Genomic DNA, 20861 nt, shown 5'->3' on the forward strand with positions numbered 1-20861 from the left:
GTTTTTAAAATGATAATTACACACTCTTAAATGAGGTAATCACAAATCATAAGGTCTCCCTGTGTAAATAAACAACAAAAGCATTTTTTTTCACGATACTTCCTGTTTTTTATTTTTAATTCAGGTTCTATTTTTTTACTTTTCTACCGTGACAATTAACTCGACGGCTTTTTCGAGTCGGAAACAGACTATTATTATTGGCTCCCAAACAACGGCAGGGGTTCCAAGCGAATTAGCGAATGTTAGCATGCTTAACTAAGCTTCGTAATTAGCATGATCATCAGTGCATTAATGTTGTCATCAAGTGCACGTTAGCATTTAGCTCAATGCAATGTTGTGCCAAAGTATAGCCTCACAGAGCGTCGGAAAATCAAACTGAGCAGCGTAGCAATGTCTTTTAATGACTCATTAACAACATATCTAGCTTTTCAAGTGTCCAGTTTGGAGAGATATTATTGCTGTGAAGGCTGTGGAAAGAAAAGCAGGATACACCTGTGGCAATCCACCCTTTAACGTCTCTCAAACCATCAAATTGAGCTCATATGAGGAATGAACTCAGTGAACCCAAACACAGACGCGTTGCCCCTCAGTCGTTCGGGGTCAAGCTCCCTGAAATACCTGGTGCTAGGGTCTTATAATGGCGCCTCCTCCCCTTGCTCTCCATGATAAAGCCGGCCTCCTTCACCTCATTTCTTAGTTTGGCATGCAAGGTTTGAACCCAAAGATGCCCTGAAGACTAGTCACTGTTCAGCTTTGGAGCTGTGAGTCAGCACAGAGACTCTGATGTTTAAAGTCTGGCCTTGGCTTTGTTTTCCCACATAGTTCCGAAACATTTATCTGATGCATTTTCATATAAATAATTGCCCATATTGTTTTTCTACGTGAGCTCTTTCACATTCAGCAGCATATCTGGGAGTCACACAGGAAGAGAAGCATTTTGTGCATCCAGCAGCAGTGCAGTGGTTTGAAGAACATAAGCGGTGATAGCGGTGGCTGAACAAAAAAGAATATTAAAAAAACGAGCTCCACCTAGAGAATCTCTCTCTCAACCAACCAGAAAGATAGACGTCACGCTACAGGACACGCCGTTTGACCCAAAACGTTGGCAGAAAGAGGATGAGCGTTTTGTTTTTCATACTTGCGGGATAGAAGAACTAATTGTTTCAAGCAGCGCTTCGTGGAAGGGGCTTCAGGGCATTTATATATGGCTTTGAGTCACATCCTTCTAGCCCGGTTGCACTGAGGGAAAATAGGAAGCGACTTTGATTGACAATAGGAAATTTTCATGCGCAGCACTTATCATTCGGTGCGGTCGTTTCCCGATGCTGATGAAAAGCGACTAATTCAAAGTGCAGATGCTGTTTAAATACCTTGTTTTAACTGGGTGAGATCCCTGTAACATTCCACTTCCTCGTGCAAACACGGCACTCACGTTGCCGGCCCTTGTGACTGAGCATCTTGAAGCGTATTTCGAAAGCATACGGCTAATTTCGCAGGATTTGGAATGCAAATAGCTCCGCGCCAGTGAAGTTTGGAGGACTCGTGTTGGTTCTCATTTTCATATGTTGGGAATTGAAGTAAATCCCCCATAAAGGTTATCTGAAGATGCCCTCACAGTTGCTTTGCAGATTACCATGCTGGCAACAGATCAACAATAAGACGTGGAGAGAGAGAGAGAGACTGGAAAGGGAAAGTTAGAGACAGAGATGGAGGAGATCAGAGGGTAGCTCCCTGTTGGCGACTCCTGTTTGTGGTATGCGTGACTACCGTGAATAGAGCCTGGCAGACAGGATCTGAGATCAGTGGCCATCCTAATACCAGAGCTTCAGTCCTGATATTACCTGCCGGGGAATAACTCTTGCTTGTTTCCGCGGGGAATTCTGAAGATCCGCAAGCTGATACAGAGGAAGACTTCAAACGGTCCTGTATGTAATCACAAAGCGCGTTCATTCGCTCTTAGCTTCGTGTCTCTGTTGTACTTGGTCGTATCAAACTGAGCAAATGTTGTAGTCATTTCATTACATTTAACAAACCTGCAGCCTCTAATGAGATGTGGATTACTGGTAACCTTCTGTTGCCAGCGAATAAAAATTATAACAACGTCCGTTATGCCTGGAGGTGCTACACTTCATCGGCAGCAAGACTTTCGGAGCTACGACGAGGCCCAGACCGGTCCGGGTCCAGTGTTCAGGCAAAGAACCAAAGCTCTAAACTGCACCAAAACACCATGTTTTGTTAAACTTAGTTTGCTACCGAGACCTTATTATTGGTCTATTTTGGGGGTTTCAAATTTGTCTTGCCTTTTTTTCTTGCTCATTCTGTCTCCGACTTCCAGGATGTTGAAGATGATTGGCTTAAGGAAAACCATAGCCGCCCCAAACGGTCTCCAAAAGCCTCAGATGAGACAACTCTACAACTACAACTCAGTCTGGAGTGATGTAATGTCAACTGCACATGGCTCCTCGCCGCTGCCGTCTCTCAGACTCTCGCCACTAATGATAGTGGAGGATCCTGCTTTCATAATTGTGTTTGCATTAACATTACAGCTTGCGTGCAGCTACAGCATTGGATCATCATTTCTAACTCGCTCCGGGCAGCAGTGGGGAAACCACAACTGCCGGGGAAATGTGATACACAAACATATCAATTTGGGATTAAATTTAAATATTTGGATGTGCCTTTTTATGCTTTTTTATTTTTCACCGTATTTTCGTGTGGCAGCCATCATTTCAGCCACAGATTACCAGCTGCAGTAAATGTTTGAGTCTAACTAATTTCGGGTTGCATTATTTGGGATTCCGGACCACACCACAGCACAGTTGTTTCCAAGTACAAGAGTTGAAGAGATTTCTTTCCATTTTTTCCTAAAGACGTTGACATGCTTGTTCGCAGTGTGTTTGAGAGTTTAGTAGTTGTACAGAATGTAAAGCCCAGGCATGTTTATACTGTTATATCCCGCAATAAGTGACTTTGCATGGCGTTCTAATTTAGAGCAGGAGGTTATGTCAGTGATAATTGTCCGACACGCATGCATTCACTCATGGTAATGGATACATTGAAGGACATTATCCTGCTTATACCATGGACACTTGCCAGAGAAAAAAATTAAGATCCTTCATTTTTCACCTCTAAATTCTCCCTGGGCGTGTGCTTATACCTGGAATATGCATTTTCATCCCATTGTCTTCTTATGCAATGGAAATACCTTAGACCCGACTTAGCAACAAGAGGTATTTCTCGTCCACTCAGCTCTGGCACTTTGGCTCAGCTATTAGCCAGAAAGCTAACAATAACATTACGCCCCGGTTGACAAAAGGTAAATATCCAGTATGAAGAATTTTTTTGTTTACCACAAATTCTTTTACCTCTTAAGATGAATAAACTATTTGAAAGCACTCTTGGATTAGCTGGGGAAAGCATCGTCACAGAGCTGAAAATGGGGCTGTTTTTCTGAGCTGATGAAAATATTTTCTTTTAGAATTTGTGCAGAATGAGTACTTTTGATATTTTTGAGTACAATTTGGAGATATACATACTTTTAGATAAGTGAGGAATCTGAGCACTTCTCTCTCCACTGGTTTCCCCTGTTACAGTCATGCATTCTGATTAAATACGATAAGGCCTGTCGACAGCAAAGTTTTCTCTGACTCAGACTCTGAGATGGCTTAATGAGTCTTTTGTCTCTGCAAACCCTCCCTTTTTTCTCACTCTTTCTAATATTTTGTTCTTTACCTCCCTTATTGATATTCCCTACACATCTCTCTCTCTCTATTTGCAAACCTTGCAGGACTGGCAGTATGTGTGACTATTTCTGAGGAGATCAAAGAGGCAGTAAAGTCAGTCAGAGGAAACATTGTTAACGTCGCTGATACCGTGCCGTCAGCCTATTTGCAGCATGTTCTCAATAACAGGAAGCCAGGAGAAATGAGTTCTCCCATAATTAAGTCGGGCTTGTTTTTCCCCTTCCTCTCCATATAGTATTCTCGGGGTAAACTAGCACCGAGATCAAAGGCTGGAATGTTGAATCGCAATCTTCTATCAGAGCGGGCTCCCAGAGCACGGCAGCACGACTTTAATAAACCCTAATACCTCTTCATAAATAGGGCCATCCGCTCTGTATGTATCCGGAGTCTGCTCATGGTTAGGAGGACGGGGTCGGACTGCATGATGTCGGACCGGGATGCAATGATTGCTCATACGCTGCTTTCCTTTGGAACCAAGTATTTCACGCATTTCAATACGTTTCAATCCACTGATGCTGATATTGTTTTAGAGGATTTAATTCATATACAAATTGTGATGGCATTAAGACCCTTTCAGGGATAACACATTTGGGCCCAAACGCAGATAAGAATGAGAAGGCAGAATTATTTAGCAAGAAATAGCTTAGTCCCAACCAGTTGGAACACAAGGGACAAAACCAGACATGACAAAATGCTCAGTCAGAGGCTGAACAAAAACACAGCGCATCCGTACAGTCGCTCCATGTTTTTTTGGGGTCAGATAAATACAAGCGGTCCAGTGGTGACGTTCCCGTTATCCAGATCAGCACAACGCAACTGCACTTTGATTGCAACCGAAGCCTATAGCATGTCAGGTGTGTGCTATGGGTGTCTGTGCAGCTTGACCGGCATTGCGACTTGCAGAGGATCTGTCATGGGACTTGATCAGTGTTTCGGTTTCTTACAACCAGGATTTATTGTTGTAGTTTTGGCCGATAAACATATATATTTTACTGAAAGCCCAATCAACACCACAAAAGTTCTAGACATCAGTGGGAACAGCTTTAGCGCTGAGACCAATTTGGCCATGGAAATGCAGTCGCTGGCTCCCGTTAAGGGTTGGAATATCACACAGAAGAAGTTCTGAACAATCAAATGAAAAGAGCTGCCGAGTGATCAGCGCCTGATGGTGAGTGAGATCAGACATGACTAGAGGTTGCCAGACCCGTAATCTCTCCTACTCATGCCTCTGTTTTCACCTCCAAGCAAACTTGGCTTGTGTTTTAAAGGGCGGTTAGGGACACTACCTCATAGTGGACCCTGTTCAAAACCTCCATCGTGAGAAACAGCTGCAGGGAACGGGGGCCGTAGGGTGGACGGTTCTCGCCATGGTCATGTGAGCCAAGGACCACGTGCTGGACTTGAGTGCTGAAGAAAGAGACTTCCCAAACCTAGCTGGAATGGTCAGGCCACTGTGCAGCTGTGGTACTTGTAAAAGTCAAAACTGTAGAGTTGGAGGGAATATGAAACGCTCCTGTTTGCTGGATGGCTTTCAAATGGCCTCACAGGTTGTTGTATAAGGGTTCGTGCAAAACAGGGGAGGCAAACCGCAGATTATTGTTGGAATGTGGAAGGAGAACGTCGATGATCTCCTAAATTTGACACACATGTCCTTCATGGAGCAAATATTTGAGGAGATAAGAGCATATTTCCATGTCAGAGGTCACTGTGATGGTTAGAAACACTCATCCTCATATAACCTCAAAGGTCTGGATTTGTTTTGTTCTGATGCTAAGAAAGGTCTTTTAAAACCTTCTAATATCTTCTTATTTTTTGTCTACAAAATATTGATTATGCATATTAAATGGGAGTTATGGAGTCTATATATATTAGTTCAAATGCCATTAAACCCCCAACTCTACTGTTGATTCTCCTGGCAGTTGTGGTTCTAATGTGTATCCAGTGTTGAATGTTTTTCTTTGGGGTTTTTTCGGGGCACCCTCTTGGATTTGCAGAGAGAGGCGGTGGTACCTTTTTTTAATAAAGACAACGAGAGCATGTAATTGACCATCCTTAGTCCTCCCCCCCTAATTTCTTGTTGCTCGGCCAGACAAGCTTGACAAAAAGACTGTTTAGCCACTTGTCGGATGGGCACCAATATAGCTTCAACAAAACAACAGCAAGGACGATGGTATGTGATACGAGGATACATTCACTGCTTTACTGATTTAACAGTTGGGATGCTGGTTTATCAAAGATAAATAACGACGTCCTGCATGTCCACCAGAAACTCCTTCTGCTCAGACTCCAGCAGGGCCTCCACCTTGGACCTGCAGCTGGAGCTTCGGCATTTATTGAAATGTCTCTAAAGAAATACATGCCTCTCTGTTGATTTGAAAAATTCTTGAACATCAGATTCAGCAGGAGCGGTGATCATGCTACAGTTAATTCCTCACATACTTCTTATGCTATTGTGAGACAGTCCTCAGCAACAGCACTTGTCTGAGACTGTGTTTGTGTTCGTTGAGAGGCGAGCTCTCGGGGTTGTTGAACCTCCGGCAGCAATGGGAAAAAATTGCTTGTTGTTGTTCAGGGAAGGAGGTCACGGCAGGCGGTTGGGGGGCGGACAGAGGGCGTGACTTCTGCATGGGCAGCCGACCAACAGTCAACATTGTTTTCTTTTACCATCACTAACCTATTTTTTCTAACCTTAAATCATGACTACTATCTTTCCATACTTAACCGTGTATTTTATTAGTTTATTGACACAAATCTTTCCCTAAATAAGGTTCAGAATTTGCCTTCATGCTTAAACTATTTAGAAAGAACATAGTTGATAACGCTCGGATGCCGATTGATGAATAAACTTTAGCAAAGCCAACAAAAATTAAATAAAAATCCAAGACATTTACAACACAAAACAGAAAAATTGGATGGATAAACAGTAGCGTTTTGAAATGCAGCACCAAAGCTGAGGAGCTGTGGAGTAAAAGAAAAATGCCTCTTGTATTTCCATAATATTTAACTGGTAATTTACCAGTTTATGGGTGTCAATCTTTTCAAACAGGAACATGAACCTTAAGTGACATTCGGAACAAAAACACATTCAAACATCAGCTTAAAATTTCAGGTCTGCTCTCCACTGCGTGTTTCTTATGCTGATTACATAATACAGGATCAGCGGCTCATTAGGACGGTGATTACGAGTCTTTGAATGGGCATCCTGAGCTTCAGGCAGACCATAAAATGTGAAGCCAATATGTCTTCAAACAGGCTAACGTGTGAAACAGGAAGTTTTTTTTTTTTCACAGTGTTCGACTAATAAAAGATGTATGGAGTTGACATTTTCAAAACTTAGATATTGATCGAGTTCAACTGATTTGATAATCAGTTCATCCCAAATTGGTTTGGATTCATCTTCTTCTTCTATCGTAATGTAAATTATGTCAATATGATTTGTTTTTGTCTATTTGCCATTAATTAAATATTGGGGGCAGATATCTTATACATGATACTAAAGGTTTTCTTTTAACCGTCCCATTACAGAAAAGGAATGTATCAGCATTGTTAATTAAAAACTGGGTGACATTCTTATTCCCATTTAAAAAATTGAGAGACTGATGCATGATCAACAGCTTTCGTCAGATTCTCTCTTAATGTTCTGCATCCCGAAAGCATCTTCTGAGCTGTCAGAGTCTCTCGTTGACCATAAAACAATCAGTGCCTTCCTGTGCCTGGAAACACAGCAGCTTTTGGGTGTTTAGAACCATCAAATGTCGGTACATACAGCTCCTACTACACTATCTTAACAAACAGCCTGTGCAGCACATGTGTTTGGATGTTTATGTCTGTGTGTGTGTTTCTAGTGGAGGGTTATTAGGAGCTCCTGTAGGAAGCTATTAACAGGTGCCACAGGCACAAGTGCTGCTGGCTGAGTGCTCGACGTTACAGCGTCTCAGGCTGTGAGGGGTTTGTCTCAGGGGTGCACTTGGCGTGTTGGTCCTTGAAGTGAAGAGGGGGGCTGACAGGCCAATCACTGCCTCTTCACCTTGTGACCTCCTAAAGGCCTGCGAGGCTCTGCTGATAGCTTTGCACTTACACCGTAGAGATAAGGTTCATCCAACAATGTCAACTGTAAGACAAATGTCTTACGATTTCTACTGTGGTATTCCAGGGTTTTTTTTTCTTTGCAAAGATCTGCACCCAAGTGTACCTAATAAAGTGGTTACTTACTGCCGATCCACTGTGGTTCCCATGTGGTAGTTATCACGTAGCTCTACTATTTGCCGGTCACGCTTTCCCCAAAGAATTCCTTAATATGTTTGTTTTTTTATGTGTCTCATGCAGTGGTAATCGCAGATACAGAAGCCCTGGAAGGAGATCAGAGCTTTGATAACAGATTTGTTTTCGCTCCCACGGCCGCACGCTTTTGATCCCGCTAAGAGTTTTATGTAAGAATACAGTTTACCTTTGATTCAACTCTCCTATTGTCATCAGCGCGACTTTAAGACCTCAAATCTGCGATTAAACACATTCATGAGTCTCGGAGGTGACACTGCTTCTCTTTGAAATCATTCACGCCTGCGTGCGCCATTAAAGCACTTAATGGCCTACCCGAGCATTTCACTGGGAGAGGGACGGGGAGGAGAATGGACCTGTTGTGCAGCTGAACGGCATGGGAGAGAGAACAGACGGAAAATAAAAGAAAGTGAGAGGAGTGACGGGCGGGGAGAAGATCCACCGAGCTGTCTCGCTCTCTCTCAAATATGAGAATGGGGATTAGAAAGGGAATAGATTACCTCCACGTTGACCTGCCAGCCACTGTAATCAAGGACAGTGTGAGTGATGCCATGATTGGCCAAAAAGGAAGAGGCCAGCGACAGTAATCCTTGGGAAAATGTGGACCACAATGACAGGCTGTGCTTAGAGACCCGACGGCAGCGGCTCCATCACTATTTCAGAGCCGAGGGGAAAGAAACAGAGTCGGAGAGCAACTTCCTATTTCTTTCAACGCTTTGAAGCCTTTTTGGGGGATCTTCAAAAGAGGCCTGTCAGCCTTCACAAGTAACAGAACTTACAAAGGTCACTTCAGTGCAGGCTGCGTGATGAAATACCTCTGTATAATATTATCATAATAGGATTCCTGCGGATTCCTCCGACCAATCACGCGATTAACTCATTTCTATTGTTGCGGTACTCCTTTCTGCTCGGTCCAGTCTTTGCAAAGCCTCCATTGCAACCTTCTTTGCAGGAGGTGGGGATGGATACTTCCGAAGTACATAATCTGCTACACAACACCGAATACTCGTGTCTGGATTCATTTAGAGTAGTGTGTCTGGAAATAAAACAATGCATAGCCGTGGTTAGCTTTGTTGGGACCTCACTAGAAGGACTACACAATGCGGCCTACAGAAGCCTACACATGTGGCCAGGACAAAGGGACAAAGGGGAATAAAAACTACACCGCCATTTTAGTTTCACATCTCACCCAGGTGAGAGATGCGACACCTCACAACCAGATCCTATTGGCTGACATCTTCAGGGAACCCCGGGGGGTCCCCTGGAGCGGCCTGAGCTTTATAAACCGAAGCCGCCCGGAGAATGCTCTCTTATTCAATCTTACTCCGACTCCTACTCTGGCCTCTTCCTACAACCGGCGCAACACCACGTTGCAACGGGAGGCGACCCCCTCCCGCAGCGCACCGCTGCAACAAGAGGAACCAAGCCGGTTCCTGCCGTCCAGCTACCAGACGCTGTCTGAAGTAAGCTGACTAAATCGCCAAGCCGCGATTAGATCGCCGTCCGTGGAAGAAAGAAACACGGACTGTTTTCTTTATTTGAGTTTGATCAACGAGAGGAAACCCGCTCCGCTCTCGTCTGGACGAAGCCGACTCATCACGTCCCCCGCTGACGCCGGGGACTCACGAACCACCGCCGTTACGGAACGCCGTCATCGTCTTACGCAACGATACCAGTAAGAGGCTATCAGTCTGGGCAGAGACACAAGTGATAGTGTAGGATATGCTTGTAATTCTTGTTAATGTGTTTTAAGTTCTGATCGCGGACCGCCGAGTCCGTTGGTTCATGTGCTGCTGTATTTGAATACTGATGTGTACCACGCAGCTGGGTTGATTTCTGTAACAGTGTTTCCGACTAACCTCCGCCATATTCGCGAGCTCAGAAAGCCTCTACTATCAGTTAAAAGACCGGTCTCGCGGGATAAATTCCAGTTCATTCACGCGAGCCCGTGTGATAACGGCACGCTTTCTGTCCCTCCGAATATCGCTCGCGCATCCTCTCTCTCTTTGTTCGTGTCCCGCTAACACACACACACACATACACGCCGCACACACGTGTCCTAAGCCAGCTGTTCCCGGCGGGCGCTAGGGACATAGCTACATCTGGTGGCTACATACGGCTATCTCTCTCTCTCTCTCGCTACTCCGTCAGACCTCAGTGGCTCCGCCCCTGACCGCTGCGAGGAATAGCTCCACCTCTCTCTCTCTCTCTCTCGCTACCCCATCGAACCTCAGTGGCTCCGCCCCTGAACGCTGCGAGGAATAGCTCCATCCGGTGGCCGCCCATAGCCATCTCTCCCTCTCTCTCTCTCTCTCTCTCTCTCTCTCTCTCGACACGCACGCACGCACACACACACACACGCACACGCACGAACACACACACACACACACACTCCACGTGTGTATCTCCCTTCGTTTAAGCTTGGCTTTGTGTGTTAGGTAGTTAGGTAATAAGGCTTTGTTAATTGCAGTGTTATTGATTGTGATCATTATTACTGATTTTAATAAATCTTATTATATTATAACTAGCGGTCTCTTGTGCTTGTTGTGTATATGTCACTGGATAACAGCAGGTTGTGAAGGCTAGTGCTTGAATTTCACGCCTTTTTAATTGTTCGATTGGTTTTGTACTCCTATGCCAATGATCACGATGATTGGCATGTGAGTATAAAACCTTCATATTGAGACTGAATACAGTTTTAGGTTATCTTTTCCCTGATCCCAGGGTGGTGCCCCGTTTATTCATGATTATATCATGATAATATATTAAATATAATTATTAATACCGATAATCATATTGATATTAATAATTAACTGTTGATAACCAAATCTGCTCCTGCTACAACCCCAACAGCTTCACTTGTAGATGTGAAGTCATTACGTTCAAGTTAAGCCCTCCAGCTACAGTCGTTTGGCGAATAGCCCTGCGTGTCACTACGCGATGACGTGTGGACGAATTTTGCTTTCAGTTTGGGTCGTTTTGTAGTCCATTGTGCCTGGAACAGTTGGTTGGCATGTTAGCATCAGCTGCTGTTAGCATGAGTAGCGAAGAAAGAACAAAAGAAATCTGAGTCGTCGCACTCGGTCTGATTGTTGCAGAAAAACAGTTCATGGGTCGCTGCGTGGGCTTTAAGCCACGCGCTGAACTTTGTCACGAAATGTCGCGGCAGCAGATGCAGCGCTGCGTAACCGTTTAAAAGAGTCAAGTTATCAATTACCCTCACTCACTCAGAATCCCTTTTCACCTCTCGGTCCGGGAGCTGTGCAGGTCTACCGGCTCCTCTTGTCAGTCTGGGGCTCTGATGGGGAGATTATAAGGGACCGGCTTTAATGCTGGATGTCCACTGTGTTACACAAAGAACACGGCCTTATCCTTAAAGGACTAAAGAGGGACATTGTTCCCCCGTAATCCAGCTTCGAGATAAAATCATGAGCAAGTACGGAGAAAGAGGGAGGTTTGTTTGCTCAAAATCCCCAGAAACGTAATTAATTCTCCTGCAAATGGATTGACTTAGATCCATCACACACTTCAGGAGTTACACAGCTGGCAAGACAAACTATCTCTTCTGCTCGAGAAGTCTGTGGTCCTTTAGTTGAAATCTTAGATCCTGAAGCAGGATGAGACCGGACCATGATGGATGCGAGTGTGTGTCCATGGTCGCTCAGCCATTTCCACCCCTCTTATTACAAGCATTAGCCGCCGCCACAGAAGCCACATATTTAAAGGAGGGCCTCCAGAGTTAGAGTAGATAGAGAGCCTGACAGAAGACAAACATTTGTTGTTTAATTGCTGTTCGGTGACATCACGGTGCGGTCCAGAGATTTAGTCTGGAGAGGCCGATACATTTCTGATCAGAATCAAAGGAGAACATTTGTGAACAATGGGATTCTTGTCCGTGTTTACAAAATAATTTAAATTCCCACTAAAGTTATCTGTGAGGTTCATCGCCACTTCAATGGCGACAAATGAGAAACAGCTTTTCTCTCACACGTCACACGAGGCTCTGGATAACTTAGAGAGAAGTCAACGTATGCCTTTGTTACTGACTAAAAGTTGTGACTTCTGAGTCATTTTAGAAAGCACATTTAAGAAAATGTGGTGAAACAAAATCCCAAAAATTTAAATTATAAACAAACCACTTCATATACTGTAGTACACTATCATTTTCTTTATACCACTTTATATGCTTAGTATCACTAAATGCTACAATGTATTGCTGATATTCATTAATCATTAAATGCCATGCGATTACGTGCAATTAAGTAAACGGGTTGCAGTTGGATTTGTCCAGTAAGCAGATTTTTTTTTTAATTTCTGTAATCAGAGTGAGGGATAAGAGAAAATCTGATTCCCCTAGCTCCTGGAGAACACCCATTTCTTGGCCATGTATATGCTTAATCGGGTTTCAAATCTACTTTTAACAAAAAAAAAAAAATAAAGAAGAGTGGCAGTATGAAAGGAAATACCTTCTTTTATGTTATATATAATTAATACAATTAAAATAAGTAAGATGCTCCTCCACCATGTGAATTCAGAAAACCCTGAGTCAACAGAGCTGGTCTGTGACCAGATTTAAGACTCTTACGTGAAGAGAATTAAGTGAAAGCAGCCAGATAACCCACTAAGATGCACTTGCTTTGTCATACAGGCCGACTGTTTCAACAGCTCCATTGAAGGCGTTGCCCTCGTAGCATCTGATCCCACACTGCATTTCTCGCATGCTTGAAGAACTCCAGGTGCTAGCTTACATAAGAAGAGCCTCTGACGCTGCCCGTTCACCAAATCAAAGTTATGCCTGGAATGGACTTTTTAATTAATTTGTAATTTCATTTTATCTGGGATCCCCTCTCTATCTGTCGCCGTCTCAAATGTACAGCGTGCACATGAGGTGTCATCTAATAGATGAAGAGGGAGATAAAGGATGGAATCTTCTTGGAGGTTTTCACATTTCCATTCGGCGAAAACCTCGGACTAACCTGTTCACAACCACCTGCTGACTCAGGTCAGTCATCACTCCTTATTTCACTCTCATTGTGTGTAAAGAGTCAATCGGTTTGTTATTATCATTATTAAAATCCACTGGATGTGGTTATAAAATATCCCCCCAAAATATTAGTTATGTCCAAAAACATATTGGTAAAAAATAGCTGAAAAAATATCTGTGAAACGTCCTAAATATTTTAGTAAATTATCTGAAATGTCAGCAAAAAATTGGGCACTTTTATCTCATTTTTAGTTTTCCTCTTTCAATTAAACCTCAATAATTATCAACATAATCTAAAATGTAGGCAACCATTTCCAGCTGAGTGTATGTTCCTACCCAGCATAAGTTTGCAGAGCGCCAAAAAGTGTGGTGAAGAAAATATTTTATCTAGGAAGGTAAAGGTTTCAGATCGTGGACGGATCATCTGGTAGAGAGAAATCACCGCCATTGCTGTGTTGCTCAGTGGCTTCCAGTTGCATTAGTAGGCAACTGTTTGGTAACATAGCGAGATAAGGAGGTGTGCATTAGGGCTGTGTTTCAGTGCACAGCTCAACGTAACTCAATCCTGCTGTTTTACTGACAACATTGAAGGTCTCCTTCTAGTCCATGCATGAAAAACGGAGAAACGCTTCACCTGCAAGCCGCTTATAAAAAGGCGCTGAGCCAATGGTGGCACACTAACGTGACCGTAAACTTTGATGTCCTGTCATTCATTTTGTCATTCTGTATAGCCTAAGTGGGCAGGGGGAGTACAGTAAAATAGAAAAGATAACTTCTCTCCGTCTGTTAGGCTGCCGGCTGTGTTTTGATGGCTCAAGTCATGCAAGTCAGTGTTTTTGTGAGACAGTTTTATCTCCACCTCCTGCACGTAGGGTTAACCAGGTTTGCTGTGGTGGGACCCAGCGAGGATGGTGGATGGCCATTTTCTTTTGGTAAACCGCCCCAGTTTATACCTTAAAGGTTGAGTAGGTAATTTGGAAAAACCACAGAGATTTTGACTTTGAACGCATCGCTGAACCGAAAAACTCCCGCCCCCATCGTTAGGACCTCGAGATCGGCAGGATGCAATCAGGAAGTTAGCATTGACAGACAGTCGAATTATTTTCTCCAGACCGACTTTTTTGATTGGACACGGTTTTTACAGTCCTGCCACGGCCACAGATGACATTTAATTCATTAATTGCTATCGGTATGTTATGAGGATATAAATGATATGGTCCCTAATTAGCTTTTTTGTTTGCTTTCTGTATCAAATATAACAAATATTGTAGCCGTGTGAGAACGCCTTGGTTAAACATGTTATCTCACTTGTGTTTGATGTATTACATCTGAAAATGTTGTCCTCATCTATTTTCCCCAGCTGACAGGCTGAATTACATAATATACAAAACAGCAGAAGACCTGTGACCCCACGCTCGCATGAAAAATTGTTTGGCTTTCCCAAACTACGCTGATTCCAGTGGAAACATCCACGCATCAAAGCCTTTCTTTGCACCCCCCCTCCCCACCCAAACATTTTTTTTTAGATTGACTCGTCAAGAAAGGGGCTGCGGTGGACAAAGGTGGTTTTTGTACGGGGAAAATTGCCTATAAAGGCCCATTGAGGAGCGGAGGAGGAAAATAAATGTGAGCTGATTGAAGGAGGCGTGTTGTGACGGGACGGAGGATGTGTTTGGAACAGGAGCTCAGCTGTGAGACGGCCCAATGAAAGTGTTCGCCGTCCCAAGGGAGCTCTGACAGGAGACGCTGCTATGCCAGATATGTGAGTGAATACCGCAGATGTTCTGGATGTTTCCTTTTTATCTGAGAAACTTAAATATACCAGGAGACGATCAGTTGATTAAAACATACTGTGGACTACAGAAGTGTAAGCTGTTTTGATAGGTTTGACTGTGTGTGAGTGTTTGTCTCCATAAACTGATGAAGGTGAAATCCTCCCATGTTCCGTGAAGCCATCATCTGGAGTTCCCCTGTATGGGAAAAGTCTTTTAATCCCTCATGAAACACTCGCAAACCCGATGTGTTGGGATATTTTGGAAGCAGCGTTGTTTATGCACATCTTCTTCACTGTCTTTAATGATTTCCATGTTCTGTTACTGCCACTAGATCACCTGAATACTGTGAAAACTAGGTGTGGGATGGTGTAAAAATTGTCATCTCACGATTATCCTGGCCACAACAATTGTGATTTACGTTATTACCCCGTTAAATAATGTTTTAAAAAAATGCTTAAAACTGCCTCTTAAACACACGGAATCACTTCATATTTCGATGAGAAAGAAACATTTTGTATTGTATCACAGATAGGACACATCTTTTCTTAGTGAAAAACAAATAATAAAAAATCAAAGTAATCGATATATCCACCTGCATAAAAAATTCAATTAGAATTTTTTTTTTTTTTAAATGGCAACATTGTGTAAGTTAGATTGGGAGCAAGGTGGCTTTTTCAAGTCACTCTTGGTAATATTCACAATTATCCCGATAATGAAAATGTACCAGGGTGAACTTATTGTGAGTGTTTTTTTTCACCAGAAAGTGTTTTTTTATGCAACACTTAACCACTTACATTTAAATATTAATATTTAAATCCCGTTCCTGTCAGCTAGAGGCACAGTTCACGGCGGACGGAGTAGTCCATCGCCTCTGTCGGATCCCTCCACTCACAAGAATCAGTAGTAGGAAATCAAGTGGTTTTATTAGCCACGTGAGAGTATCTGTCATCCTCCCTGATGAGAAATAAGAGACGTTGAGGCGAGCGGCTGCCCTCCATCATCTCAGAGGGCTTCAGCCAAACTCTACACTCCAGGACAGAAATCCGACCGAGTTCCACAACACCGGCAGGAAATTAGTGACATTCCCACACCTAAGTGGCTGCCTTCTACTCTGATTGAAATGCACATTGGTGGCCAGCTCCTTCACTCAATCCCCGGATGGAAAAATATTGTTTTACATTTATTTCACGATACTACTGGATACTGCAGAATATCCTATGGAAAAGATGTGGAATTCATTTTTGTATTTGCGTCCAAACAAGAGATGTCAATGTCAATGGCAACCAACCACCCGACCAGCTGTGTACATGACATGAGGCGAGGGAAGGGGGGGGCGGGTCACGGCCATATTTGAGGTCAAGGGGCCGAGGCATGCAGAGGGCCAGCAGACAGAGCATGACCTTCTTGGCGGGGAAGGAAAACATTTGACAGTAGACAAAACTCAGGGATGAAGATGGATCACATCAGAGAATAGCACCGACGTTGTTCCAAAAGGCCAACATGTGATCTGCACTCAACAGGCTATTTATCTTCATCCGCGAAACAGTTTAGTGTTACATTTTTGGAATCGTAGTCGTTTTCCAAGCAACAGGATGGATGTCTTATAATCACGACGAGCACAAAACCCGATGTGAGTCGTGAGTTAGGAGAAGATGAAGTGTGGAGAACAATGAAGGAGCTGCTGAAGTTACTCGTCAACACCGCGAGACTTATCGAACCTTGGGTAGTCTCACTAGATGTGCAGTTGCAGCCCTTTAATTGCCAGAGCAACCGTATTATTTGCAACGTGTTATCAAGATGAACATACCCTCTGTGTGAAATTGCTATGCAACAGCAACTTTGCATTTTAGTATCCTATCTAAGCTGCCCATTTTCCAAAAAGCCTAGCTGTCATTGCCCACACTTGCTTAGCTGTCACTAAAATATCCACCATCCAAATAATAGTTTTTGTCCTGCATAGATGATCCATTGTGAGGTATGACTCATCGTCGTCTTTGCAGCAGTTATATAAAAACATCAAATTACAAAAAGAAAATTGAAATTGTCCTTTAATGTGGTAGAAACGGGTTGGTGAACTAGTTGAAACCTGAACTGTCGTGCCTGGTGAAGTTGTGATATGCAAACTACACAGGATGCAAACAAGAAACATGTGACGCACAATTATGTTATTTATTATTATATTATTTATGATGTTAAAAAAACACAAGATGATTAAAAACATTCCCCCCCCCCCCCCCCCCCCAAATAAACATCTGGAAACCAGACAAGTGTTGCGAGTTTCGCTTAATCCGCGGTGAAGTAGCTTGAAAAGGAGATTATCTGGATTGGGAGGTTAAAGTGCTGCTGGAAGGTTTATTGTGCAACAGTCTCTTTGGCCTGAATGGCATCCGTAGCAGCTTAATATTCTTGAAGGCCTCTAGGGGGTTGGTGTTAGTGGGTGGAGAGGAGAGCAAGCAAACCATGGAGCATTTAATTGAACCAGTATAAATGGATTAATAGTGTTTCACACCATTACACACTTTCCTGAAGAACTTGCCTCCGCTGCTACTGTGGAAGAAATCCCTGGCATCTCATAAAAGGCTTTTACGACAGTCAGCCTTACATAATTGTCCAGCAGTGAAACTGCCCCCGTCCCCAGCTAGCCACGCATTAGCCTCACATGCCCCCGTTGTTTGTGTGACGTTCAAGCCGTAGGCGCAGGGTTAAGTTAGTGTAGATCGCATCTCCAAATGAGGTCTCGGAAGCACCGAGGAGCGGCATATTTCAGTGGCAGGCCGGCTGCAGATAAAGCTAATAACACCAGGCACGGAACAAATCACAGCGGCACCCCTCCTCCCCCCCCCCTCTCCCCTCCCCCCTCCTCCTCCCCGATTAGGCTGCAGACGAGGAAATGTGATGGAATGTGTGCTTTTCAACACTCCCAGTGTGATTCCATCAAAACCAAAACAGCTACCGGTGTCGCAGCCGTTATTGAGCAGTGTTCGCTGCGTCCAAGTGCACGGCATAATTACAAAAAGAGATTCAATTAGATCGGAAGATAGCAGAAGAAACCAGCAGGAATGATAAAACTTTCAAGAATCCCAAGGGACACAATTGGAGAGGTGCTTTTTTTTTAATCAAACGTGCGGTTTCAAAAGACAAATGTGTTCAACTTTAAATCAGTCAGGCTTCACTTCTCTATCTATTGCAGCTGCTTTCGCTCACACTCCTGAGCCATTTACACTCAGTAGCTTAAATATTTTTTCTTACAGTCGAGCCAAGTTCATGTTCATGATGTTTATAGCATATTTGAGCAACGCAGACCAAGAAGAGACTATAAGAGAAATGACAGATATGAGTTGAATTATATATTTGGTCAACTCATAAAACATGTTGTGGCAGTCACCTGGAACTCCAGTTTCATGTGTAAACTGAGCAAACAGACAGGTGTTAAATCACTCTTCTATTGAACACGGGGTCTTAATTAGGTTTGGTTGTGGAGAATCTGATTAAAACCTATAAACGGTAGATTTAAACCATCGGCCACATTTTGTTTTTTATCGTCGATGTCCAGGAGCTGTTTTGTCTAAAAACCCACTGCGCTGTCGCAGTTTTTTGCCTGAAGGAAACTTCAAGAATTCCTCTGAAAGATTATCCAGGATAAACCTTGGCGAGGAAGTGACTGTGTATGAGTTGAGCTGCAGCTGCACAGCACAACAGTGATGGCTGTAAGGCAACACACCCACTCAGAAACGGTCAGGAAGGCCATTTTATTTGTGGCCGAGCATGTTGTCTTTCTGGTGCAATCAAGATGTGTGACCAAAATGCATTCATCACATAATAACCATTCACTAATCTAAAATTCCATTTATCCGTTTGAGATCAAATTGCATACCTCACCATCCACGTGTAAACCTTTGAATGAAAAGGTCAGCTTTCACTCTCTCTGAGACCTGGTGGGTTTTTCTGCAATTTTTTTCTTCGTAAGCGTGAACACAACGGTAGCTCTTTTGTGTAGGCTACTGATAAATTGTGTCACGTAAACCCAGTTTGTGGCATAAGTTCGTAAGCAGCTTCATTAGGCATCGGCGGCTGTCGGCCCTTCAGCGCTGATTTTCATGCTCGCAGAAACGAAACCAAGTGATAACTTTCAACAGCCCAGGAATGCAAGCGATTTAAAAAAAAATCAAATAAAAAAAACATTTTAATTAATGACTTTCGCAAGTGCGTGCATATTACATCATCCTCCTGAAGAAGCCATGATCCCCGATCCGACAACTTTTGGGCCGTTTTGATTTTTAAGGCGGCATGTGTGCCATATTGTAACATCATTAAATCTCTTGATCATATCTGTCGACGTGCTTCAATTCATTCCCGAGTCCAGCTGTGGATCGCGTAGATCTCGATGTTGGAGAATTGACTTATACATTCATGCATGATTCAAACGGAGCCGTAGGTTAAAAGCTTCTACATGAGAGAGATTAATTTGTCCAAAGTCTATAAGGACTGATCCAATGCCAGGTGTTACTTAGCCAAGGCCATTAAATCATTCATTTATTCCTGTGCCAATAATTCAGAGGGTTTAACGAGGTAAACGGACTTAAACAAAGGTATAGAGTGTCCGAATGCATACGTTTGCACGGTGCGCAAGAAGCTAACACAACACACCAATACACCAAATGTTCAAACAACATGTCGATCCGTCCGCGGTAAGGAGGCGATAGTTGCGTAATCTGTCACAGTGTGTAAATATTACATAACGAGGAACGGGTCGAGGGTTGGGGGGACATGGTCCTTCTGAGATGAGCCAGATGCCGCCTCGTTTTGATTTTTGGGAACACACTGGAGTCATTGAGTACCGAGAAGGTTCCATAAATCCTGTCCACAGGCTGTGTGTGTGTGTGTGTGTGTGTGTGTGTGTGTGTGTGTGTGTGTGTGTGCGTGTGTTTACATCTACACAGAGCGCTATGGAGATGTCTCAAACCTACCATCTGAGTGCACTTTGTGTGGCTTTCTGTGATTACCTCACCGTGATGTAGTTTGCAATCAACCTCTGCCTTTCCTATATCATATCATATATCAAATACAGTAAGACAGCGTGTAGAACGATTTGGAGTTGACACTGCGGCTGTACGTTGTGGTGGCAGGAAAACGAGCTGAAACAGACGATATCTTCGGAAATCAAAATGTCTTGTGCAGTAAAATCGGTTCTTTCCACTGTTTATCGCACACAATGGCAAAATCAATAGTTATAGTTCTGTAGTTAATAACGATCAATTAGCAACAGCAGCAACCACCGAGCTGGCTATTTTCTAATGGTAAAATGATCGGCCGTAGCAACATTAGCGCAGCAGAAGCAGCATGTAAACAAACACCGTTAGACTTAATGTCGTACCATTCCATACTGATGCCACGCTCAAGGGCAATACTTCAATGTACTTCCTCGTAAATCCCGCTGTTCCTTCATGATTGATCCTCAGTCTGGCACAAAGCCACCTTCAAACTCAAAGCTTTCATATATTCTTCCTTTGGGGCAGAATGTCATCTGTTTCAATCTGCTGCAGGACCAACATCAATGATCACCACAAATCTGCTGAGCTTCCCCGCGTTCTGTTTTCTGCCCTTTTTCAAAGTGATATCTCTGTAAAGCTTCTTGCTCCGAGACAGGATCACATATAATGTGACTTTTCCCTCCCACCGAGAGGCCCCGTGTTTTTTGGGGTCTTGGGGGAATGGGGAGCAGATGCTGCAGGAATAAAAATCCTCAGGTGGTGACGACCTGAGGGTGGAGGACATGTCTCAGACTGACATCAGCCCCTCCAGACCACGGCCTGGAAGCGCTACTCAGCTGTAGACTCGGCTAAAATCTTCATTTTCAGGTGACAAGCAAAACAATGACTACAATGATAACGGGTCACTCTGTGCAGCATTTCAGCTACTTTAAGCTCACCATCAAACTCATCAACCCCATTTCAAGCAGTATCTGGCAGCTGTTTTCTACAAACCAGCTCTGATAAACCCGCTAGCGATAAACCCGCTAGACCAAAATATGGGGAAAAGTGAAGGTAAATATTGTACTTTTGTCAGGCCGCTGGGCTGGAA

Source organism: Eutrigla gurnardus (genome assembly GCF_963514095.1).
Source record: "Eutrigla gurnardus genome assembly, chromosome: 16".
NCBI lineage: Eukaryota > Metazoa > Chordata > Actinopteri > Perciformes > Triglidae > Eutrigla > Eutrigla gurnardus.